This window comes from Oncorhynchus nerka, linkage group LG22 (assembly GCF_034236695.1).
Source record: "Oncorhynchus nerka isolate Pitt River linkage group LG22, Oner_Uvic_2.0, whole genome shotgun sequence".
NCBI classification, from domain to species: domain Eukaryota; kingdom Metazoa; phylum Chordata; class Actinopteri; order Salmoniformes; family Salmonidae; genus Oncorhynchus; species Oncorhynchus nerka.
The window spans coordinates 78,262,573-78,282,277 of NC_088417.1; the positions used below are offsets into that span (position 1 = coordinate 78,262,573).

Consider the following 19,705-nt stretch of genomic DNA (forward strand, 5'->3'; position numbering starts at 1 on the left):
CCCCCCGGTGATGCGTTGTGCAGACCTCACTACCCTCTGGAGAGCCTTACGGTTGTGGGCGGAGCAGTTGCCGTACCAGGCGGTGATACAGCCCGACAGGATGCTCTCGATTGTGCATCTGTAGAAGTTTGTGAGTGCTTTTGGTGATAAGCCGAATTTCTTCAGCCTCCTGAGGTTGAAGAGGCGCTGCTGCGCCTTCTTCACGATGCTGTCTGTGTGGGTGGACCAATTCAGTTTGTCTGTGATGTGTACGCCGAGGAACTTAAAACTTACTACCCTCTCCACTACTGTCCCATCGATGTGGATAGGGGGGTGTTCCCTCTGCTGTTTCCTGAAGTCCACAATCATCTCCTTTGTTTTGTTGATGTTGAGTGTGAGGTTATTTTCCTGACACCACACTCCGAGGGCCCTCACCTCCTCCCTGTAGGCCGTCTCGTCGTTGTTGGTAATCAAGCCTATCACTGTTGTGTCGTCCGCAAACTTGATGATTGAGTTGGAGGCGTGCGTGGCCATGCAGTCGTGGGTGAACAGGGAGTACAGGAGAGGGCTCAGAACACACCCTTGTGGGGCCCCAGTGTTGAGGATCAGCGGGGTGGAGATGTTGTTGCCTACCCTCACCACCTGGGGGCGGCCCGTCAGGAAGTCCAGTACCCAGTTGCACAGGGCGGGGTCGAGACCCAGGGTCTCGAGCTTGATGACGAGCTTGGAGGGTACTATGGTGTTGAATGCCGAGCTGTAGTCGATGAACAGCATTCTCACATAGGTATTTCTCTTGTCCAGATGGGTTAGGGCAGTGTGCAGTGTGGTTGAGATTGCATCGTCTGTGGACCTATTTGGGCGGTAAGCAAATTGGAGTGGGTCTAGGGTGTCAGGTAGGGTGGAGGTGATATGGTCCTTGACTAGTCTCTCAAAGCACTTCATGATGACGGAAGTGAGTGCTATTCTGACCCCTTTACTTTTTCCACATTTTGTTACGTTACCTTATTCTAAAATTGATTCAATATTTGTTTTTTCTTATCAATCAACACACAATACACCTTCATGACAAAGCTAAAAGTGTTTCATTCCTCTCTGCTGATCCTCCCCACCTCTGTCAGGTTGGATGGGGAGTGTTGCTGCACAGCTATTTTCAGTTCTCTCTAGAGATTTTCGATCGGGTTCAAGTCCGGGCTCTGGCTGGGCCACTCAAGGACATTCAGAAACTTGTCCCGAAGCCACTCATCAAGTTTTATGTTACATGGGCCGAAACAACAGTGAAATTCTTACTTACAATCCGTTATCCAACAATGCAGTTAAGAAAATACTTTAAAAAATATATAAAAGTAACAAATAATTAAAGAGCAGCGGTAAAATAACAATAGCAAGGCTATATACAGGGGGTACCGGTACACAGTCACTGTGCGGGGGCACTGGTGTCGAGGTAATATGTACATGTAGGTAGAGTTATTAAAGTGACTATGCATAGATAATAAGAGCAGCAGCGTAGAAGAGGGGCGGGAGAGGCAATGCAAATAGTCTGGGTAGCCATTTGATTAGATGTTCAGGAGTCTTATGGCTTGGGGCTAGAAGCTGTTTAGAAGCCTCTTGCACATATACTTGGTGCTCTGGTACCGCTTGCCGTACGGTAGCAGAGAGAACAGTTTATGACTATGGCGGAGTCTTTAACAATTATTAGGGCCTTCCTTTGACGCCTCCTGGTATAGAGGTCCTGGATGGCAGGAAGCTTGGCCCTGATGATGTACTAGCAGTATACTGCTAGTATACAACTTCGCCTCCATCCTGCATTGTCTTGGCTGTGTGCTTAGGGTCTTTGTCCTGTTGGAAGGTGAACCTTCGCCCCAGTCTGAGGTCCTGAGCGCTTTGGAGCAGGTTTTCATCAAGGATCTCTCTACTTTGCTCCGTTCATCTTTGCCTGCATCCTGACTATTTTCTCAGTCGCTGAAAAACATCCCCACAGCATGATGCTCCCTCCACCATGCTTCACCGTAGGGATGGTGCCAGGTTTCCTCCAGATATGACACTTGGCATTCAGGCCAAAGAGTTCATTCTTGGTTTAATCAGACCAGAGAATCTTGTTTTCTCATGGTCTGTCATGTGCTTTTTACTGAGGAGTTGCTTCCTTCTGGCCACTACCATAAAGGCCTAATTGGTGGGGTGATTCTGAGATAGTTGTCCTTCTGTAAGGTTCTCCCATCTTCACAGAGGAAATCTGTCATTCTGACAGAGCGACAATCAGGTTCTTGGTCCCTGACCAAGGCCCTTCTCCCAAAGTTGCTCAGTTTGGCTGGGCAGCCAGCTCTAGGAAGAGTCTTTGTGGTTCCAAACGTCATCCATAATAAGAAAGATGGAGGCCACTGTGTTCTTGGGGACCTTTAATGCTGTAGAATGTTTTTGGTACCCTTCCCCAGATCTGTGCCTCGACACAATCCTGTCTCGGAGCTCTATGGACAATCCCGTCAACCTCATGGCTTGGTTTTTGCTGTATCATGTGCTGTCAACTGTGGGACCTTATATAGACGTGTGCCTTTCCAAATCATGTCCAATCAATTGAATTTACCACCGGTAGACTCCAAGTTGTAGAAATATCTCAAGGATGATGCAAACAGGATGCACTCGATCTCAATTAAGTCTCATAGCAAAGGGTCTGAATACTTTTGTAAATTAGCTATGTTTTGTTATTTGTAATACGTTTGCAAAAATGAATAAAGACCTGTTTTTGCTTTGTCATAATGGAGTGTGTAAATTGCTGAGGATTTTTATTTAATAAATTCTATAGTAAAGCTACAGTGTCTTTGGAAAGGCAAAATGTGGAAAACGTAAATGGGTCAGAATACTTTCCAAAGGCACTGTAACTAACAGCTGACGAAGCTAACTAGCAGTATACTGTTGTTGTTGATGATGATGGTGGTGTATGTGCGTCTGCCAGTTCCCTATTGTAGTGCTGAGCACTTGCAAGCATTTCTAAATCTGGCTGGGTGGCAGACATCTACCTTCCCGCAATTACTGATTAGTTATGATAGTTGCTATGGTAATACAGTGTAATAGCTATTGTGGGTTTGGTTTAGACTGCCTAAGATTCTATTGTTGACCATGGTTTAATTTAATGCTCTGCCTGACCATACAGTCAATGTTTTAATTCACAGAAAAGCTTCTTCACAATCTCTGTGTCTCTATCCCTCCCAGTAACTAATGTGGAACTCCAGCGTCTGAAGGATGCCTTCCGGAGGACCAGTGGCCTGTCCTGTTACATGAGCCAGCAGTGCTTCCTCAGGGAGGTGCTGGGAGACGTCGTACCACCCAGGATTGCTGAGGTGAGCCTTGTTCAACAGACAGACGGCCCCAGTGTTACATGAGGTCTGATGGGAGAGTCTCAATGTAATTTCCGCAAGCCGTGACACCCACCATTTCAGATTGTTCTGATATAGTTTCTGTAGTTCGAAACAGATAAGAGGAGCATTCCTGCTAAAGGTCTTCACGTATCCACCTGTACCTGAGATCACCTTTCCCGGATCCAGAATTCTATGTCACAAGTCGGTTTGCACATTTTGGGGAATATTCAGAGGTGGAAACTTTCTGTGGGATTTAATGGGAATATATGCAAATTAATATTAATACCATTTAAATGTAGATGTTTTTTGCATTGGATATATTTACCATATCATATGGAGACAGAATAAAAACTTTTTATCTTATCATAGTGGACATAATTGCAAATGATAAAATCCTTCCAATAGAAAAAAAAAAAAAAAAAACTTTTGTTACGAATTGAACATTAATTAAATTAGTTGACTCTTCACATGGGATGATTTCACTGAACAACAAAAGGGAATATTGAATGATCCCCACTGATCCATTGCATCTGCTGATATGGACTGCCTCATCAAGGATCCCAAAAACGTTTTCAACATACATCCATAAAATGATAGTCTAGAAACTAAAGCTTTGGTTGTCTTCCTCTCAGGCTTCCATTTCTTCTCCCTGGACCTCCTCAATGTCCACCTCTTGAACATCAGACTCTGAGGCCTCATCTTCACTGTCACTTTCCAACCCTGTTGAGGATGGCTCATTGTCAGGCACAAAAAGCCCAAAAATTGCCCGGATGACCACCAATTTTTCAACCCATGTATTGGTCAGCCTGTTGCGTGCTTTGGTGTGTGTGTTCCCAAACAAGGACCTTTTGCATTCTGAGGCGGCTAATGTTTGTGGAATTTGGAGAATGATTGATTGAGGCAACAGGGGAAGGCACCTCAGATCCACAAAGTCCCTTCCACCAGGTGGCTGATGAGATATGTTGGCACTGCCATATTGCATCTCCATCCCAAAGCCCTTGCTTAGAAGTGTACTTTGCCAGACTGCCAAGAACCTTGCCCTCATCCAGGCCAAGGTGGCGAAACACAATAGGCCTTGTTGATCTCTGCACCAGACAGGATGCTTTTGCCAGCATACTTGGGGTCCAACATGTACACTGCGCGTGTATGGGCTTCAGGCAGAAGTCTTCATGCTTTTTGATGTATTTCAGAACTGCAGTTTCCTCTGCTTGGAGCAACAGTGAAGTGGGCAGGGCAGTATGGATTTCTTCTCTTACATCTGCAAGCAGAGTCTGAACATCAGGCAGGATGGCATTATCTCCCTCAATCTGTGCAATGGCTACTGCTATAGGTTTCAGGAGTTTCGGGCTGCTTATCACTCTTTCCTGAAATATATCATCCAGGAGGATTCTCTTGATGGGGCTGTCCATATCAGCAGACTGATATGGCCATTTCTTGGAGAGACTCCTTCCCCCCAGGAGACTGTCAAACATGATCTTGACAACACCACCACAACGGGTGTTGCAGGGCAGCTTCAATGTGGTGCTCTTATTCTTCTCACTTCAAATCTAATATTATTTGTCACATGCGCCGAATACAACAAGTGTAGACTTTACCGTGAACTGCTTACTGACAAGCCCTTAACCAACAGTGCATTTCAAGAAGAGTTCAAATATTTACCAAGTAGACTAAAGTAAAAAATTAACACAATAACTAGGCTATATACAGGGGGCACCGGTACCGAGTCATTGGGGGTACAGGTTAGTTGAGGTAATTTGTACATGTAGGTGGGGGTGAAGTGACTATGCATAGATCACAAACAGCGAGTAGCAGCAGTGTACAAAAGGGGGGGGTCAATGTAAATTGTCTGGTGGCGATTTTATTAATTGTTCAGCAGTCTTTGCTTGGTGAGATTGCTGCTATAACTACATGACCCTTCACATACCTTACCATTTCCTTGGCTCTCTTGTAGAGGGTATCCATTGTTTTCAGTGCCATGATGTCCTTGAGGAGCAGATTCAACGCATGAGCAGCACAGCCAATGGGTGTGATATGAGGGTAGGACTACTCCACTTTAGACCAAGCAGCCTTCATGTTCGCAGCATTGTCTGTCACCAGTGCAAATACCTTCTGTGTTCCAAAGTCATTGACTGCCTTCAGCTCATCTGCAGTGTAGAGACGGTTGTGTCTATGCTCTTGTAAAATACTGTTTGAAGGGTGGAGATGATGTAGTTAATTAGTTCTTGCCCATTCTACCACCAATCAGAGATGATTGCAATACAGTCTGCTTTCTCTATGATTTTCTTGACCTTCACTTGAACTCTGTTGAACTCTGCATCCAGCAAATGAGTAGATATAGCATGTCTGGTTGGAGGGGTGTATGCTGGGCGAAGAACATTCAGAAATCTCTTCCAATACACTTTGCCTGTGAGCATCAGAGGTGAACCAGATGCATACACAGCTCAAGAAAGACATTCATCAGCATTTCTCTATGTTCCTCCATTGAGTCCAAAAAAACTTCTGATTCCAGAAAGACCATAAGCTGTTGCTATCGATAACGTGTCTGATTCATAATTTTCACCTCGAATAGAGGGACATTTGTCAGAGATTGCTTGTTGTGAGTGCTGATGGAACTTTATGCACTTGGCCAGATTATTCTGCATCTTTGTTGCATTCTTTACATGATTTGACACTACATTAGCTGCAGTGAAATGTCTACACATCAGATAGTGCCCGTGGCATTTTCCTGTAAAGAGTTGAAAAAATTTGTTTAAAAAAACAACAAATAAAATTCCATGTACAGATAAATAGTTAAGCAGTTATATTAAACAACTCCTTTGTAAAATAAATGTTTAAAAAAATTAAACATGTATGTAAACAGGGGAATTAACACTCCTCAGTTAGCAGGCTCAAGCGAGCTAAAACCCACATGGTAGCAAAAACGAACTAGCAGAAATTGTTAACAAGGTAGAAATTATTTAAACACACTTTGCTGTAGGCTACTATTTACTGGGGTGAATTTATTTGATATGACAGAGTTCAAACGTAACAGAATGCATGTTGTCCTTGGCTCAGATAGTGTAGTTGTGTGGGCTCAATAGCATCTCATTAGTGTGCAAGATATTGAGAATCAGCTGTACATGTGATGGAAGAGTGCACTGCGAATGTGATGGAAGAATGCACTGTGCTTGCAGAGGGTTGCGATTCCATTGAATTGGGGATAGTTTAACCAAAAGGCCGAATGTGACTGCTGCAGTAGAGAGAGCGAGACATTTTATAATTTATGCTGATGGTTTTGCATTTCACGAGAGTGAAAAGTCAAAAGTTTGGACACACCTACCCATTCCAGGGTTTTTCTTTATTTTTTGCTATTTTCTACATTGTAGAATAATGGTGAAGACATCAAAACTATAAGATAACACATGGAATCATGTAGTATCCAAAAAAGTGTTAAACAAATCAAAATATATTTTATATTTGAGATTCTTCAAAGTAGCCACCCTTCGCCTTGATGACAGCTTTGCACACTCTTGGCATTCGCTCAAGCAGCTTCATGAGGTAGTCACCTGAAATGCATTTCAATTAACAGGTGTGCCTTGTTAAAAGTTAAACAGTTTTTTCTTAATGCAGAAGATACCAAATAGGGGTAAAATACCAAGTCCATATTATGGCAAGAACAGCTCAAACAAGCAAAGTGAAATGACAATCCATCGTTACTTTAAGACATAGACAGTCAATGTGGAAAATTTCAAGAACTTTTAAAGTTTCTTCAAGTGCAGTCGCAAACACGAAATACAATGATCAAACTGGCTCTCATTAGGACCGCCATAGGAAAGGAAGACCGAGAGTTACCTCTGCTGCAGAGGATAAGTTCATTAGAGTTAACTGTACCTCAGATTACAGTCCAAATAAATGCTTCACAGACTTCAAGTAACAGACACATCTCAACATCAACTTTTCAGAGGAGACTGTGTGATTCAGGCCTTCATGGTCGAATTGCTGCAAAGAAACCACGACTAAAGGACACCAATAAGAAGACTTGCTTGGGCCAAGAAACACAAGCAATGGACATTAGACCGGTGGAAATCTGTTCTTTTGGTCTGATGAGTCCAAATTAGATTTTTGGTTGCAACTGCCGTGTCTTTGTGAGACGCATAGTAGATGAACGGATGATGTTGGGGTGCTTTGCTGGTGACATGGTCTGTGATTTATTTTGAATTCAAGGCACACATAACCAGCATGGCTCCCACAGAATTCTGCAGCAATATGCCATCCCTTCTGGTTTGCGCTTAGTGAGACTATAATTTGTTTTTCTACAGGACAATGACCCAATATACACCTCCTGGCTTTTTATGGGCTATTTCACCATGGAGACTGATGGAGTGTTGCATCAGGTGACCTGGTCTCCACAATCACCTGACCTCAACCCAATTTATATGGTTTGGGATGAGTTGGACTGCAGAGTGAAGGAAAAGCAGCCGACAAGTGCTCAGCATATGTGGGAACTCCTTCAAGACTGTTGGGAAAGCATTCCTCATGAAGCTGGTTGAGAAAATCCCAAGAGTGTCCAAAGTTGTCATCAAGGCAAAGGGTGACTTCTTTGAACAATCAAAAATCTGTTTTTATTTGTTTAACACTTTTGGTTACTATATGATTCCATATGTGTTATTTCATAGTTTTGATGTCTTCACTATTATTCTACAATGTATAAAATAGTAAAAATAGAGAAAACCCTGGAATGAGTAGGTGTGGCCAATATTTTGACTGGTACTCCATGTGTGGCAAAAGTTAATAGATATCTAGTAAATAGAAGATGGAATTAAAAATACGAAATTGAAGGTTATAGGTGAAGGATAGGCGTCTAGTAACCGAACGAATAGAACGACCGACCAGCCGGCTTGGGTAGCAACCCTAGATTTTTGTTGGGACTACATCTTGTGGAAGGATGAAATAAAAAATCATTTTGTATCCTGAGAGAGGTAGTCACGCTTTTTATGTCTTCAGAAAAGTTTGATTCTTTTCAGTACAAAGTCATACACACAGTGTTTTGTTCATGAATAATGATGTGTATTTAGAGGTTACTCATAAGTGGATGGTATTGTTAAGATGCACTTGTAATTGTACTTTTTAGGATGATATCAACATGTGGTTAATAGCTAGCTAAGGTATTAGCAGGCTATTTATTGTATGTTTGAACGATGGCTAGCTCCTCGAATGATTCCAGTCCCTCCTATTGTGTATCTGCTGTAGAAAGATCAAATATTCAGAACATATGTGCTCTACAAATGTTTTATTTCCTTTTGGATGCAGGTATGTGGTTTTATCTTTGTAAAATATGTTATGTATAATAAGGAGAGACTATTAATTTTTGTATTCGAAAATCATTTTGATGCACTGAACGAGAAGAGGCGACGATTCTCAGAACATATGTGCTCTACAAATGTTTTATTTCCTTTTGTATGCAGGATGCAGAGAGTGAGTTCTGCTTGATTAAAACTACCTGGTCTCCAAAGTCCACGTCTATAGTCTCAATCAACCACACACAGCGCAGTTACAGCAGTGCAGTATAGCACCGGTTACACATATTCTTATTATTGTTTCATTCACTTGTCTTTTTGACCTGCACTGTTGGAGTTCAGATCTTAAGAATTTCACTGTACCCTATAATTACATCTCCGACCGACTAATAATCTAATCTAAATTCAGATTTTTTTCTGGATGAGGAAACCTAGTCATACGTAGCTATAATTTACAGAAATCATAAATGTTTACATTATTGCTGAATAAGGCTATCAAGTGTACTTTTTCATACCAGTGTTGTCAAACAAGAAATTATGCCTACAATTTAGTTTAGGGCAGCTGGCGAAATCCCGATCGGCATTTGATGCAGATATTGAACATCAAGATCGGCATTTAAATTAGACGGTTCGTTTTCAGGCAGGTTTGGTGAGATTGCCTTTAAAATTGACCAATAGTGGCCACGAATACACGAGCACAGTGCTTCTAGACTGCCCCTGTGAACCTAGCTAGCAGTGATACTCGAAGACTATTTTAATTGCATAAAAAATGTGCAGTATTGAGTCATTTTCAATATCTGCATCAATTGTAAATAAGAAACATATTTTTCTTTCCATAATGCTCACAAATAGCAGCCATGTTCGAGTATATTTTTGTTAAAATCTTTGCGAAAACCTTGTGCAATCTGGCTAGCTAACTAACACATTTAGCATTGCGTCAAGCTAACGCTAGTACTAGCACGGTCGTGTCAGTTAGCAGTTAACTTCTGCTAGCAGATGCTTTGAAATGTCTTGCTCGTTATTAATTTGAGCCAACGTTATTTATGAATATTCACCTTGCATTGGGAACCTATTTCCCTTTATAGCACTTTGCTGTCACACAGTTTGAATAAGGAGGCGGCTGCCATTGTTTGTGCGGAGAGTGAGGCATGATTCCTTGTTCAACTTGATTGAATCGGGCAACTGGCTAACTACTGTACACTGAGTTGTGTGGGATTCTGTGTTTCACATTATAGCCATTACCATATGATTAAATATTATCTGATGTTGTTTGTGTGAGGTATCTGCATTTGTGCACTGGAGAATCCATTATGAGATTAAACAACTGCTTGCTACTTGCCTGTTTGTTTGTGTGACAAGAACTGAATAACATGGTGTGACTTGCATGTTGCAAAACTAGATAACAGCCTACCAATTTGTAAGTCGCTCTGGATAAGAGCGTCTGCTAAATGACTTTAAATGTAAATGTTAAATGTAAAATAATATTAATCAAAATAAGGTTATTTATGAAAATATGTCAGTCATTATTTTAATATTTTGGTAACCCGTTGTATTAAATTGATAATGCCCTCGAAGCCGCTGCTTGGAGGATATATTGGCATGGGTTGCCTAACAACACCTGTGCCAATATATCCTCCAAACACTGGCTTCGAGGGCATTATCACTCAACCGTAGGATGAGAAAGTGTATGCACTGCAGCCTCAGTTATCCTAGCTAGCTAACTGTACTAAGTATTCATATTTGATAATAAATAACCTAGCTATGGCAACTATTAGTCTACTATAGCGCGAGTTGGCTTGGTTGGTTGCTGTCTCTCCCTCCTCCTTTTTGGACACGTGATGACCTTTAATTCTTGCAACATTATTATGCTGTAATGTAATTTGATCTCTGAGAAAATAAGCTATTGGCCATTTTCATTTATATGATTCACATAATATTCAATAAATATAGTACCTAACATCCGATTTGGACCAAACTTGTTTTTTTAAGACATGAGGAATCCAAAGTTCAATAAGCCACCCACATATCCCACCATAACAACCAGTATACAATATCAGTTCTTTATGTCTGACAAGAAGTATGGAGCTGTGGCTTGGGAGTATTGCTTCTTCATCCTTTGTAATGGATTCCTTGTTAATTTTTCCCCCTGTTCAAAGAAATTAGTCATTAAAGTTAGGTTTATGGCCCACCATACAACCTGATATTACCAAATTCTGACCACTAGATGATGCTGTTCCTGTCATTAGGTGGGGGAAAAAAATCCATATCTCTGTGTCCAGTATGAAGGAAGTTGAGGTAGTTTTGCGATCCAACACTAACTAGCCTTACCCATAGACTTTTAGTCATTGAGCTTATCTGCTAGCATGAAGTAACCCTTTAATGGTGCAGATGGTGCTTGTTTTGGAACATAACGTGTCCTCTCTATTTGGCCAAGGAAATAACCCTGCTGGATAACTTGGATGCATGAATTTCACCTTTTATGTCCATGTTATCATCCACAATTACAATCCAGTATTCATCATAGCAGCAAACTAGAAAATCAGATGCTCGCACATTCACCATTTTGTATCTATGGATTTTCTGAGGACTAAGTCAAACTTAATGGCATAATCTGTGTCAGAATCTAGGTTTCCATTCAGTTTTGGACAGATTTTCATGCAAATATTTTAAAATCTGCATAAAACAATGTGCATTTTAACACCATATATTTTTCCATAACTCACTTATTGTGGATAAAAGTATGCACTTTTGACGTAGTGCACATAAAATAACTTTTGCGGTTAAATTCTTATGTATTGAATGAAAATACAAGGTAAATGGGTTTCATCGCATTTAATGCTACTGATGGTTTTGGCACAAACGGTTGCGTTATATAGCAAACATGCCCACTCTGGTCTTGCCACTTGCACTCTAACCAACAGCTCGCAGATGCAATACGGGTAGGCTACCTATATTGAAAATATTATGCATATACCGATGTAATTTTTATTTGTCAAAAGGCAGCCAAGCATCGATCATCGTCACTAGTATAAGACCCTCGCTTTTTAAAGGAGCATCAAGCACATCAAATTAACTTTCACCACCCTGTGAAGTTCATCCTAATTTATTTAATCTGTAGTCTAATAAACTGCATCGTTTCCCTAGTCGTAGTGGGAGGACCACGCAAGTTTACTTCGATATGATGTTTATTATATCAATATTTGCGCATAAATATTTGCTCATTTATGCGAGAAATGGCAGTGGAAGAAATTTTACCGACACCTTGTCAAATGAACAAATTGTCTGTCGGCATATATGAAATTGTACTGGCGTATCCTGTTTCCATCAGCCCGGTCGTGACTTTTTTCATTCGTCAGGTAATTTATCCGCATGAAGTGATTGGATGGAAACCTGGTTACTGGAAACTCTGCACCTATGAGGCTTTTGTAGAGTGGAACAAAGTGATGGAAGCTGCAGGGTCCTGGCAGAGTCATTGTGTTCGCATATCTTTCCCTGAGTTCTATGCTCACATTTTCCATGCCCTGTTCTATGAAAAACACTTTCACATCACATCTATGCACCACACCATCAGGTCCACAAATGCATGGCAGCCCTTGTCCACCTTTACTGCATTTAACGTTAGTGACATTTTGATGTATTGTACATACACACAGAATGTGTTCCAGATGAGCCGACTGCCACACAATGCTTCGGACAGACTGCAGTGTATTTTTGAACGCTGCATACAGTTCTTTAAGGTTGCACAGAATGAGTATTTTCTGCTCGTGAATTTTGAATTTGACAAAATCCTTTTTTCCTGGCATAACTCTACTATATACATCGTCATTGTAGAATCTAATGACTAAATCCTCAACTGGAAAATCATTGCCAAAGAGTGTTCTGGTTTGGCAACTCCATGATACCTTTCTCTGAAGCCAGTTTTCTTGCTGCCCTTATGTAAACACTGACATTAAAGACCTCTTTAGTTTTGACTATAGACCATAATGGTGGAGCCATTTATTAATATTTGTCTCTTTTACTTTCTGCTGGATAATTATTTTTTTATTTCATTAAGTAAATGAGCCTGTCAAGATCTTCAGCATTTTTATTAATTTCTTTAACGATCTCTGGCTGCTCTGAGGCGCCAGTTCCTCAGGAGATACATTGACAGCTTGAGCAGCCTGCTGATGTATTGTGCATCTTTGATCTTGATCTGCACATGAAGATTTATTTTTGCGCAGGATACCTTGGAATGAGATGCCTCTCCTTTGAGCTGTAGTGGACTTAACACCAATGCCACTTAAACTGGAGTCAAGACAGGACTTCATTCTTTTAGCAGCCTGTTCACTGTCAACATCATGACCAGATGAATTTTGTCGATCTCCATTGTCACTTTTCATTGAAAGCAATGCGACATTATGGACACAATTTAATTCCAGGGATGACATTGCCACTGAACAGAACAGTCCCTTAATTCTTAGCTACCTCCACATTTACTTCTGAGTGATCTATTTACTGCTTTCTTGTGATTATTAAATGGATCACAACATTTTATTTTGAAGTTTGAGTAGATAATCAATAGCTTTTGCAAAGTGTGTGGTCATCCTCAAGTCAAACCTGTCCTCCATGAAAACAATTTTAGTTTGTCCTCTTAGCCACCTCATGCTTCAAACTAACTGCCCTTGAATAGTCCATTGAATGGCAACTCTCAGAGGTATTTCCCTATGGTGCAATTCTCATTAAGGGGTTTCCTACTAGCCCAAAACGTTGGAGCAATTGGCAAGTGACTGAAATGCTGAGCATGACAACCCTATTAAAAAGAGAACCAATTAGAACATTTTCCATAAGAAACTGTTAAACCTACGCAATAAACCATTATATAAACAATTAAGCCTTCACCAATAGAAACTATTGGAAAACACAATGTGCTTTGGGGGTATTTACCTTTTTGAAGACCATTTAGAGACCAGAACCATTAGAACTGCTGTAGCCTAGTGGTTTTCTTGTTCACCGGAAAAGGTCTAACTTCAGACCTTTTTTGAAGGGATTTGGCCACATACTCAATGTATTCTCAACCAATAAAATGTTGCTCATGAGGTTGAAAACCCCTGCGCCTATACCTCTACCTGGGTAGTACCCAACTTCAGCTGTTCTGATTGGGAGGTTAACCTGTCCTCGTTCCGAATCTCAACCAATCCTAATCTTAACCATTAATTTGTATTGAATGTTTTTTATTTATTGACAACTTCTAACTGGATATAATAGTGAGCCTGTTTAGCAGCAACACCACCGTCTAGTGGTCAGAACCTGGTAATATCAGGCCGTATAATGCATTCAAATGGTCTTTCAACAAAATGTTTCAGGAACGCTTATCTGTTTCAAACTACAGAAATGATTTTGGAACCATCTGAGATGGTGGGTGTCAATCCTCTTTCTTGTGTTTTTTAAGGTGGAATTACTCAGGAGGGACTGTAGCCTGTTGTGCTCTTCTGATATGAGTCTAACTAGCTTACTAACCTGGGCAAGCTTGCATATTTGAATTCAGCTTTAGTCCACCTGACAGGGTTATCAAAGATAATATACCTTTTTATCGATTTCTGAAAGGGAACTCACTCTCCAAATTACAACAACAAGTAGGTCAGGACTGGAACGGAATGAGTTGATATTTTTGACCTGAATTGAACCCAGCTCCCTTCCCCTGTTTCTAGGTGATATACAGCTCATTCGGTGGGACCTCTAAAGGCCTGCACTTCAACAACCTAATTGTTGGCCTGGTTCTCTTGACTAGAGGACGTGATGAAGAAAAAGCTAAATGTGAGTATTGTAACCGACAGACTTATGGAACCTCTATAGATGCTTGTGTTGACCATGTAATTACAAGAATAATCATATAATTACATATATAATTTAATAGGATCTCTGAGAATAAAAACAAACAAATAGACCTTCACACAAATGGACCCCTCTTTTGTACTGGTATCTAATTTGTATTCTTGAAAATGTCTTTGAAAATGTCACCCCCATTGTGAATCACACCTGACAGAGTTGCTTATCAGGCTAAGCTTCTTTTTGTGGCTCTCCTTCAGACATTTTCAGTCTGTTTGCCAGCGATTTGGGCAATCATGCAACGCGAGAGGACATGGAAAGCATGCTGCAGACTGTGGATGGAGAGATCCCACTTTCTCTCAGGAAGTGTTTCTCTGAGGTTAGCTCATATGCCTTATTTGAATGAATATGTATGGGTAGCTGCCAAAACAAAGGAAACGCCAACATGAAGTGTCTTAGTAGGGCTTTGGGCCACCACGAGCTGCCAGAACAGCTTCAATGTGCCTTGGCATAGATTCTACAAGTGTCTGGAACTCTATTGGAGTTCTTCCACAACAAAATCCATAATTTGAAGTTTTGTTGATGGTTGTGGAAAAAGCTGTCTCAGGTGCCACTCCAGAAGTGTTAAATTGGTTTGAGATCTGGTGGTTGAGAGACACACACACACTTTAACCTCCCTAAGCTCCTTTGAGACCCCTCTTTCAAATTCACTGAGATTTCTTCTTCTAGCCATGGTATTCAAAATAATGGGCAACTAGGCATTTTTATACATGACCCTAAGCATGATGGGATTTTAATTGCTTAATTAACTCAGAAACCAAACGTGTAAAAGCACCTGCTTTCAATATGCGTGGTATCCCTCATTTACTTAAGTATTTCCTTTATTTTAGCAGTTACCTGTATTTTACTGTTTTAAACACACATTTTGACAGCCATGTTTTCACAAACTGTATGACCACCAGGGTTGCAAATCTGCTATTACACGCTTACCAGGTCTATTTGATTTGTTCACTACAAACATGCCACGTATCCTTATCTAATGTAGCCTTATCTAATTGTAAGCTGCTGACAGAACTTATGTTACCTGTTTGGGGTGGCAGGTAGCCTAGTGGTTAGAGCGTTGGGCCAGTAACCAAAAGGTTGCTGGATCGAACCTCAGAGCTGACAAGGTAAAAATCTGTCGTTCTGTCCCTGAACAAGGCAGTTAACCCACTGTTACCTGGTAGACCGTCATTATAAATAAGAATTTGTTCTTAACTGACTTGCCTAGTAAAATAAAGGTTCAATAAAATAAGTGCCCAGGGCCACTAATGCTACTTTACACAGGAAGATAATTCCAGTATGTGTTTTGCACCTTTGTTCAAGACTTAGTGGAGTTCCTGTTATTTTCTTTACCAGGGTGAGAAGGTAAATTATGAGAAATTTAAGAGCTGGCTCCTGCAGAACAAGGATGCCTTCACCTTCTCCCGCTGGCTCCTGTCCAGTGGGGTGTGTGTCACCCTGACAGACGATAGTGACACACCCACCTTCTACCAGACCTTGGCTGGAGTAACACACTGTGAGTGACTGTCATCCTGATCCTTTGGGAGATGTACTAAATAATAACCTAGGCTAAGGGTCTTGTCATGCCACTTATAGATTTTTTTTCTTGCAGTAGAGGAATCGGATATCATTGACCTGGAGAAGAGATACTGGCTGCTGAAAGCTCAGTCTCGGACAGGACGATTTGACCTGGAAACATTTGTCGCTTTAGTTTCTCCCACTATTCATACATCCCTAAGTGAAGGTAAGAGAATACGCAGGATGTGGATTTAATTTATTGGATACTTCTTTTGAAGGCGGTCGTTACATCCATTTCTCCTTCTGTGCAGGTTTGTTTCATGCCTTTGATGAAAACAGGGACAATCACATAGATTTTAAGGAAATCTCATGTGGACTATCTGCTTGCTGCAGAGGGCCTTTGGCAGAGAGACAGAAGTGTAAGTAGATACAAGCACTAAGCCTTGCTGTTTGTCATTCTTTCATCACATTGTCAGTTTCAATGTGTGACTTTCCTCTTGTTTCTTTTCCCCAGTCTGTTTCAAAGTGTTTGACGTTGACCATGATGGGCTTCTGTCTCGAAAGGAAATCACAGAAATGGTTGGGGCATTACTGGAGGTGTGGAAAGACAATCGCATAGACCTTCTACCTGTAAGTACGATTTGGCCAGACTGGACATATGATGGACATACTGTAGATAATGATAACTGTTGTAATGTTTGTAGTTAGATTGTTTTGTTTTAACTTGTCCCATTACTACTCTGGGATCTTACTTAAGCCTTACCCTGCCTCTGTCCCTTAAGGAAGCGGACACTAATGTCCATGCCGTTGTGGAAGACATCCTGAAGGAGCATGACACCACTAAGGTATTACCTTACTGCTTGCGTGACTTTGGATTCATATAGATTTCTTTAAAGTTGTCAGAAAATTTTGAAACCGGCTATTGGTGGTTGTTGTGTTCTTTAGCAAGGGCATTTGACCCTGGAGGACTACCAAATATGGAGTGTGAAGAGTGCATTTGCCAATGAGTTCCTCAACCTGCTGTTTCAGGTAAGAGCCAGCCACCATGTGTTTCTACTTTGGTCACCATTATGTGCTGTGTGTGCTTTTCTTGTTCTGCTGGATCACCAATCTTCTGCTATCGTGTTGGTCTCTAGGTGTGTCATATTGTCCTGGGGCTGCGGCCTGCTTCCCCTGAAGAGGAGGGACAGATAATCAGGTATGTGTGTCTGTGTCACCATGTCAGTGTCCTTTCCTGCTGTCATACACATTCTTCCTTACCCCCTCATCAATCAATCAAACACTCACGAACTCACTCACTTGTGTCTGCAGGGGCTGGTTGGAGAGGGCGAGCAGACACGGCCTCCAGCCAGGAGACTACTGGTTCCTCATAGCAGTGCCATGGTGGCAGCAGTGGAGGGACTACGTCAAATATGTAAGGAAGGCTTTTTTGCTGCTTGACACCATGACCATCTGTTTATCATACTGTGCCCATTCTACACTATCATTTCTTTGCTGATGTGATTGTGGTTGTTGGCGTCTCTTCCAGGATAACAAGCATATTGTGGTGGAGCAGCCATTAGTGTTTGACACAGTGAGGAGTGGTGTAGGGGCAGGAACCCAGGCCAGGGCAGAGCAAGGCCCAGAGAGGGAGAGCATGGCCAGCTCCCACAGCTCCACAGAGGAGAAGTTCGTAGACAACATCTCCAGTGCATCAGAGGCCTCCGAGACGACCAGCGGCAGTGAGTGGCTAAGAATTCTCAGCATCCCGCGTAACACTTAGTATTAGCAACAGTTGGATACTAGTACAGCCTAATAATAAGGAAATGCACCACTCATTATACCTGCCTGGCCTTGCATACTGTGTGCTGAGAGTGAGTGTACAACTGAATGTCATTGAAAACCATTCATTTGCTCTCCTCAGGCCTTCTACCCCGGGGCTCGACTGCTACGGATATCTGCTTTGCCCGTCAGCATGATGACACAGACAACCAGTGCTTCCTGGGGGCTGATGGGAACATGGTGGTTCTAAGGCCTAGGGCCATCGATAACCAGCCTCTAGTCAGATCAGAGCCCTTAAAAGTAAGTTAGGCACCACAAACAACACTGTGGAAGGGGATGAACTAATTGGAGATTAAAATGTTCCTCTTCTTCAAACTGGCCTTGCCATATTATTTCAGTTTTAAATCTGTCCATCTTGAACTGTTCCCCCAGGCTCCCACATTGACTATGGAGGGGGCCTACTGAGGCGCTCCCCGTCCCTGATTCTAGGCAGGGACTTTGAGGTTGTGCCAGAGCCTGTGTGGAGGGCACTCTACCACTGGTACGGAGCCAACCTGGGTCTCCCTAGGCCGGTACGTACATTTCAACTCTGTAAAGCAGGACCACTTGTGGATTTTCCATTAAACCATCACCATTATCATCCCTATTGATCCGGACATTGTGATAACCTCACATTCCCATCCCTTCTCCTGTTGGCATTCCCAGGTGATCAGAAACACCAAGACAGACTGTGCTGAGCTGGAGCTGTTACCCCGACACCTGCTCTTCCTGAGGCAGCAGCAGCCCCCCCCCCGCACCCCCCAGAACAACGTCTGGGTCAATATGGGTAAGAGGTTCCTCTGCATGCGTTTCCAGCGCTTCTCCAAAGGTTACAAAGCAAAGGAGGGACAAGAATAGCACAGTGCCCTAGTGACTTTCTGCCCAAGAGTGTCCAGGGCCATTCAGCATGTTGATCTGAAAAGCATGTCCACTCCCGACTGCGAATGATTGAAAGACCACTCGTGCGATAGATGCATTCTGCCTACAACACAATCACGACTCAATCTTGCAAAGTTAGATTTGGGTGGTTGCATTGAAGGGGGCTGATATTATATTGATTCAAACATAATTCCCACATTAGAGGGAAGCGTTGATCTGTTTAAGGAAGTATGTAACTGGGCAAAGTAGTAAAGTTTAATCACTAGAATTCTCTGCGCGGGCTGGCATTTCTTCTGCACAGCAGTCCAGGAGGAGGAAGGCACTTAGAGGGAACATTGGTCACAAGACTTGGGGCAGCACAGGGACACACTTTTAACCAAAATATCACAGATGAGACGACAGATGTCCACATGCCCCTGTAAGGGCGGGAGGTTACCATGGTAGCATGACTAGAGTCATGTTTGTGTCTGTGAGATTGAGTCTGTCTAGTAGAAGCGTGGTCTTCTGTTCCCTAGCTGTTGAAACTCAAACATAGGAAAACAACCTAGCTTGTCAACAAAACAATGTAAAAGCCAAGAAACACAAGGACAAAAAGTCTCACTTCAGCAGACTTTCGTTTTAAGTAAATTAGACCAACTTTTATGCCTGTGAGCAGCGCTTCTAAAAATAAATCTTTCACTCCGCTTATCACGTTCGCACAGCCCCAGCCAGGCAGTGTTGCAGTGTAAGATGAAATGGGCTATGTTGGATCTGGGCCTCATATGTCAGAGCATTAGACCAACGCAACATGGTCTGTGGATTTTCTTCCACACCCGTTCCTGTGCTTTTTACCAATCATGTGTGCAGAGCAGTTCAATGTGTCCGTGGTGTCTCCCTGAACTCCCCCAGGTAACGTTCCCTCTCCTAGTGCCCCCCTAAAGCGTGTGTTGGTCTACACGGGCTGTTTCAGTAGGGTGGGCACCATCAAGGACATCCATGAATACCTGTCCCAGAGACTCCGCATCAAGGAGGAAGACATGCGCCTCTGGCTCTACAACAGTGAGGTTGGTGTGACTC

General features: G+C 42.2%; 1 pseudogene; it reads left to right on the forward strand.

Moving 5' to 3' along the window:
- LOC115105783 (ubiquitin carboxyl-terminal hydrolase 32-like) overlaps nt 1-19,705 on the forward strand; it is a 32,708-nt pseudogene that overhangs the window by 2,849 nt on the left and 10,154 nt on the right.